This window comes from Salmo trutta, chromosome 38 (assembly GCF_901001165.1).
Source record: "Salmo trutta chromosome 38, fSalTru1.1, whole genome shotgun sequence".
In the NCBI taxonomy this organism is placed as follows: Eukaryota; Metazoa; Chordata; class Actinopteri; order Salmoniformes; family Salmonidae; genus Salmo; species Salmo trutta.
Genome location: NC_042994.1, coordinates 3,631,175 through 3,638,837, shown reverse-complemented (window position 1 = coordinate 3,638,837; position 7,663 = coordinate 3,631,175).

The window sequence follows — 7,663 nt, the reverse complement described above, 5'->3', positions numbered from 1 at the left end:
GTTGTGATTTTCTCTCTCTCTCTCTCTCTCTCTCTCTCTCTCTCTCTCAATTAAATTCAAGGGCTTTATTGGCATGGGAAACATATGTTAACATTGACAAAGCGAGTGAAGTAGATAATAAACAAAAGTGAAATACACAAAAATGAACAGTAAACATTACACTCACAGAAGTTCCAAAAGAATAAAGACATTTCAAATGTCATTATGTCTATATACAGTGTTGTAACAATGTGCTAATAGATAAAGTACAAAAGGGGAAATAAATAAACATAAATATGGGTTGTATTTACAATGTGTTCGTTCTTCATTGGTTGCCCTTTTCTCGTGGCAACAGGTCACACATCTTGCTGCTCACTTACAGAAGTTCCAAAATAATAAACACATTTCAAATGTCATATTATGTGTATATATACAGTGTTGCCATCTTAGCGACTTTGTCGCTATATTTAGCGAGTGTTGGTGCTGACATCTTCAGGACAGGAATACCGGTTTACTTAACGGAGGAATAAACACACATGTTCATCATTGGTGTCTTAACCAGAACGGGGGAAAATGCACTTTATTTATTTTCGCACATGCGCAGTCATACATCTCTCATAGGGCATGACTGTACCAGTGTAAGAACACAACTCAACAACATATTAGTCCACATGCCAACACCCCCACTTGCTCTTATACTGTACAAGTCGTATTCAACCTAACTTTATCAACACATTTAGCTTACAGTTATTCATCTCACAAATGTCAGTTTATATTCCAAACATGTAACCCAAGAATTTTTCATTTTTGAACTTCGTTACAGGTTTAGTCAAAACATCTGCAGCCATGTCTGCCGTTGGACAATATTCAATACTTATTTTACCATCACTGAGTGCAGATCGAATGAAATGATATCTGATGTCGACATGTTTACATCTCTGACGACACACTGGGTTCTTTGACAGAGCAATTGCACCTTGGTTATCTTCAAAGATTGTTACTGGTGTATATTGGCACTCACTATCCATCTCGCCCAATAACTGTACAAGGTACACACTTTCTTGTGTAGTAGCAGCCAGTGCCATGTACTCTGCTTCACATGTAGATAAAGCTACTGTTGGCTGCTTCTTAGACCTCCATGAAATGACAGGTCCACATTTAGTTAAACTAAAACAATACCCTGTTATGCTTCGTCTGTCACTTTGATCTGCTGCCCAATCAGCATCACTATATGCTATGAGGTTGAGTTTTTCCACCCCCTTTTTGTAACACAACTCCTGATTCATTGTTCCCTTTAAGTACCTCAACACATGTTTAGCTGCTATCCAGTGTTGCTCTTTTGGTTCTGATAGGTATTGTGACAGCTTGCTGACAATCCAACTGATATCCGGTCTTGTACATGTCATCACATATATCAAGCTGCCTATCACTTCACGATACCTTTTTGAATCAATAAGTTCACCATCACCATCAAAGTTTGGTTTTTGTTCACATGGTGTTGACCTTGTTTTACAGTCTGACATACCAAACCTTTCCAGTATCTTGGTTATATACCTTGTTTGGTTCATCGTTATTTTCCCTTCACTTTGTGTAAAATCAATGCCTAGGAAATGTCCAAGCCTCCCAAGATCTTTCATCTTAAATTTTTCACGTAACATTTCTTTTACACTTGTGAGTGAGTCACTATCACTAGCAGCGATAATTAGATCATCGACCCAAATTATCAAAATGATCCTTTCTGTTGCAGTTTGTTTGTTATAAACACAGTGATCAGCTGGGTTCTGTGTAAAACCATTTTCACTAAGGTGATCATGCAACATTTTGTTCCAGTTCCTTCCTGACTGTTTCAGGCCGTACAGTGACTTGTTCAGTTTGCAGACTAGTTGCTCACCTGTATCTGACCTGACTTCAAAACCCTCTGGTTGCTCCATGTACACTTCACAGTCAATAGGAGCATGTAGATATGCTGTTTTGACATCCATCTGATGTAACTCTAAGTCATACTGAGCTGCTAGCTGCATCAAACAGCGTACTGATGTCATATTTGCAGTTGGAGAAAAAGTCTCCTTATAGTCTATTCCTGCCACTTGACTATACCCCTTTGCAACATATCTTGCCTTGTATGTCTCAGTCTCATCTGAATTGTTTTTGACCGCATAGACCCACCTGCCCCCCACTGCATTTTTACCCTCTGGCAGTGTGGTTAATGTGAATGTATCATTTTCCCTAAGGGAATCCATCTCCTCCTTCATAGCAGTAGCCCAAATCTCTGATTTTGGTGAAATCATTGCTTCTTTGAAGGTTTGTGGTGCATTGCACATTACTCTGTAGCAGTAGTCAACACTAGGTGGTATCTGGTCATCACATTTCACTTTACACTCATAGTCTTTTAAGTACTGGGGTTTCTTCCTCGCTCTGTCTGGATAGCGTGGACTCTGACCATCTGATGTCTCAATTTGCACATCTTGTGTCTCTTCTGAGTTTTGATCTGCCATCTTGGCTTTCGGCATGGGGTTTTCAAATCTCTCCCCATGAAGATCATCACTGATTTCCAAATCTGTCTGAGTTTGGTGTTCGACTACACCTTTTGTAACACATTTGACTAATCTGTTTTTAAGAACTTTCCCAGTGTCTGGGTAGTAGACTAGGTATGCTGGACTATTTTTATCATACCCGACAAAAATACCCTTTTCACATCTTGAGTCTAACTTTTTCTTGTTCTGTCTATATGCATAGCAAACAGATCCAAATTCTTTCATCTTTGAAAGATCAGGCTTTCTCCCAGTAAACATGTAGTGTGGAGTCTGTCCTACACGCTTATTGTAACACCTATTGCGAATTACTGCAGCAGTCATTACAGCATATGTCCACAAGTTCTTTGGTAGGTTGCTTTCAAGTAGCATGCATCTTGCCATTTCGAACAATGTTCTCCAATTTCTCTCAGCCGTCCCATTTTGATGGGGTGAGTAAGGGGCTGAAGTTTCATGTCTTATGGCGTTCTTACTGAGCAGTGACTGGAACTCTTTGGCTGTGAATTCTGTGCCATTATCTGACCTGACACACTTTATTTTCCCATAAGGGGCCACATCAGCAATAAACTTCTCAGTAGCTTTTACAGTATCACTCTTTGCTTTTAGGAAATACACAAAAACTGCCCCTGAATAATCATCCGTAAATGCTAGAGTATATCTGAACCCATCTTTCGCCTCTGGCTCAATAGGGCCAGCCAAATCAGTGTGCACAAGCTCAAGAGCCGCTTTTGCTTTTTCATCAGGCTCTCTGTTTCTGCTCTGAACAAATTTTCCCTGAGTGCAGATTTCACAGTTGAGGGTAGATTTGTCAATCTTACCTGTGATTTTCATTCCCTCTGTCACATTTTCTAACTTTGACACATCCTCAAAATTACAGTGGCCAAGAATTTTGTGCCATGTGTGAATATCATAGCACCCATGACATCCATCATCATATTCATCACTTACAGTGTTAAGATAGTAAAGTCTATCGTACTCCTCGATGTCAAAAGTGGTACCGTTCTTGTGGATGAGCTTGTTACACCCCTGTCGAAAGTTGACTGAAGCTCCGTTGGCTGTCGCTGCTTTAACAGAGAAAATGTCCTGTGGAAACGACGGCACGTACAGCGCCTTCATCAGCGTTGTTTTTACCCGACGACCCGTGTTGTCTCTCAGGTAAACCTCCGCTGCACCTCTCCTCTCCGCGACACCATTCGTTCTTGTTCCGTCAGCCAGCTCCACGGAATGTTTTTCCGGTTTGAAAGTCTCGTCAAACTCCTTAAACTTCCCGATGTCCGTGACTATATGTGACGTCGCTCCCGTATCAACCATCAGCCCTTTCTGTTTCAGTCCACTAACCTGACAGTCACTTATTCTGAATGCAAATGAGTGGCTTTCAGCATCTGTTGCTTGTTTCACATTGTCTCTTCTTTTTCGTCTGCAATTTGCGTCAGTATGAGTGGAGCTCTTGCAAAAACTACACCACTTTCTCCGTTCTTTGCGCTCTCCAGTAACGGTACATTCCCGGGCCTTGTGCCCTTTCTGGCCACAGTTGAAGCAGGTTATCTCGGTCCCTTTATCTCTCCCTCTTGGCCAGCTAACTTTAATGTTACTTGCCTTCATCACGTTGTCGTCAGTGGAAATGGCGCTAAACTTCTCGGTGCTTTCATAGCTCCTCAACTTGGTTTTGAACTCGCCAAAAGTTGTCGGCTCGTCACTCTGCGTTATGTGGATGGCAAACGGCTTAAATGATTCGGGCAAACCTTTCAGAATCATTGCAATCAACAGCCCGTCACTTAAAGTCTCTTCAGCATTTCTCAGTGCTGTAATAGCCGTCTCAGCACGAATGATATAGTCCGTAACACTTTCGTCAGCGGCTTTCTGAAGAGAAGTTAGTTCAGTGTAGAGGCTAATCACACGTGGCTTCCCTTTACCTGCATAATGTTCCCTCAATATCTTCAACGCTTTTCTCCCATCATCTGCTGCTTTTCTCATTATCAGGGAAAGGCTTTTATCATCCAAAACCTGTATCAATTCGGCGTAGGCTTCTTCATTTTTCTCTCTGTCTTCTTCATCTTCATCCACGCTCAATATGGCGGCCTTTAGCCCAAGCAAACGCAAGTGCCCCAAAAACTTTGTCTCCCATAACTCGTACTTTTTTTCATCTCCGTCGAAATATAATCTATTCCATCGGCTTCCATGTTCCCTCCTGGGCCCATAACCTGTTGGTGCTGACATCTTCAGGACAGGAATACCGGTTTACTTAACGGAGGAATAAACACACATGTTCATCATTGGTGTCTTAACCAGAACGGGGGAAAATGCACTTTATTTATTTTCGCACATGCGCAGTCATACATCTCTCATAGGGCATGACTGTACCAGTGTAAGAACACAACTCAACAACATATTAGTCCACATGCCAACAGCGAGTATTCAGACTCCTCTAGTGACACATTTTCAAAAAATCGACTAGCGACAAATATAGCGACTTTTTCTGGAGTTATTGGAGACTGTTGGAGACACGTGAAAGCAGGTATCGTTCTTACTCTTCTCAACGGGGCCCACCCCTGTCCCAAAACACTCACAGGCGGCCCAGTCCTCGCGCAGCGGTCCCCGCGTCCAGAAAGCAAATGAATCGCGCATGCGGGAAGCCGCCGCTGGCTGATCCCGCCCTGGCTTACATTCAGGGCGGGATGTATGTTAAATGTTCTTTGTCTAAAATAATTCACTGCACAAAAATAAATCACTGCATTTGACTCACACAGCCTCAGTCACTTACTCACCTTGTCCACTGTGTGTGTGCCTCTCTGTGACATAAGCTAAACATCTAGCTGGCTAGCTCATCATGTCTCAGTCTAAACTGTACACTCAGAAATACAGAAAGGAGTGGGAATCAAACCCTGAATTCAAAGGCTGGTTGAAGCCGTTTATTGGAGATGATACACGGGCATACTGCCTGTATTGTAAGGCTGATTTCTACCCCAAACTTTGTGATGTAAAAAAACACATGACAACTCAAAAACATACTCAAAAGGCAAAGCCTTATAACAGTTCCACCCAAAACAAGCTGCCATTTATGGTTAAAAAATAAATTACTCTGCAAAAAAGCTGAGGCCACCATGGCATTAGCTATCGCTGAACACTGTTCCACGCTGGCATGTGATCACATTGGAGAAGCATGTAGAGCTGCTTTCTCAGACTCCACTGCTGCTACCCACTTCAAAATGCACAGGACAAAGTGCACAGAAATGATTAATGGTGTTCTAGCACCATACTTTCTGAAACAGTTGGTCGCAGATGTGGGTGACCAGCGTTTCAGCCTCCTCCTCGATGAGTCCATGGATGTAAGTGTTTCTAAGTACCTGGGGGTTGTGATAAGGTACTTTAGTGACACCAAGCAGACAATTGTATCCACATTTCTGGGGCTTGTTGAGTTGGAGGGAGGAGATGCCAAATCTATAGCCTGTGCTGTTGTGGCTTTCCTCGAGAAGTGTTGTCTTAAAAAGAGAAACTCCTGGGGATAGGGACTGACAATGCCTCTGTTATGACGAAGATTAACAATGGGGTCCATAAAGTGCTGAAGGAGGAGTATGGCCTCAAATATCTGGTTCTTATTCACTGTGTGTGCCACTCTGCAGCTTGCTCTAAGTCATGCTTCCAATGACACCATCCCCGTAGTGTGGAGTACTTGTTACGAGAGACTTAGAACTGGTTTTCAGTGTCTCCAAAGCGCAGGGAGGCCTACAAGGCCATATATGAGACCATCAACTGTGGGGAGAAACCTTTACAGATAACTAAGGTGTGTGCCACACGTTGACTCTCCATTGAACCCGCGGTTTGATGCATTTTGGACCAGTAGGAGGAGCTTAGGCTGCATTTCACAGTCACCAAGTCCAGTGAACACTGCTACATGGCTGAGGTTTTATACTCCATGTACAGTGATCCTCAAAATATATTGTATCTGACTTTTTTGAAGTCAGTGCTGGGTGAGGTACAGTTGGCCATCAAGGCTTTTGAGGGAGAGCAAGTAGATCCTCTTAAGTTACTTGACAGCTTGGTTAGCCTGATCAAGTCTGTGAGCAGCAGGGTGCTGAATCCACTGGCAAATGTTGATGTACTCAAAGGGCCAATAGATGGAAACATCAGTCCCAAACCGTACCTTGGTTACCTTTTTGAGTCAAAGGCAGCTGAGCTCCACCTTGCGCCTGAGGATGAAAACAATGACCGAAAGTGGTGTGTAGCCTTCACCATCTCCCTCACTAATGAGTTGAGGGTGAGACTGCCGGACAACATCGAAGCATTGCAGTACATGTCAGTTTTCAATGTGGAGGAAACTCTACAGCTCAATAAGAGCCCTGGAGAAATAGAAAACATAGCCAAGCTCCTTGGCTACTCCCCTGCAGAGATAGACAAGATTGTCCAGCAATGGCGTGCCATCCATCTTAGTAAATGGAATGAGACAAAAAACACACTGGGCTTCTGGAGTGAGATTTGGAAGTTCAGGGATGCAGCTGAACCCGTTTCAAGAAGTTGCCATGGCTGCTGTGTCTGTGATGTCCTTGTCACACTCGAATGCTGAAGTTGAGAGAGTATTCAGCCAGGTGAGTGTGGTAAAAAGCAAACTTAGAAATGGGATGTACTTGCAGACCCTTAACTCCATCCTGTACATTCGATATGTACTGAAGCTGTCTGGTGAGGCTTGCTATGAGCACCAGCTCCCTGATAATGTTTTGCAGCTTTTTGGCACATCAGCTGCTTACTCATTTAAGTCAGCTCCCCCAGTTGCTGAACCTGCCATAGAGAGCCTTGACCAAAATGACGATGACCCACTCTTTCTGTGAGCCAGCACAGCCTGTGTGTGTGTGGAGGGGGGTCTGAAAAAAAAACTATTAACCTGAATTAGGGCCAGACTAGTTACCATCATTTTCTCACATTGACAGTTTTTTCTATTGTCTCTTTTTGGTCTATTTAGATTGTTAATGTAAATTGTATACAAAAAAATGTAAAAAATGTTACGGTTAAAAATGTTAATGTTTTACTGTGACTTGTTGTAGGCTCCTAAGTGGACCATAAAGTTAAAAACCAAACCAAAAAAAAAATAATAATAATAATAAAACTCCGCCAGAGTGTCTCTTTTGGGTCACTTGCCGGTCCCAAGCCCGGATAAAGGA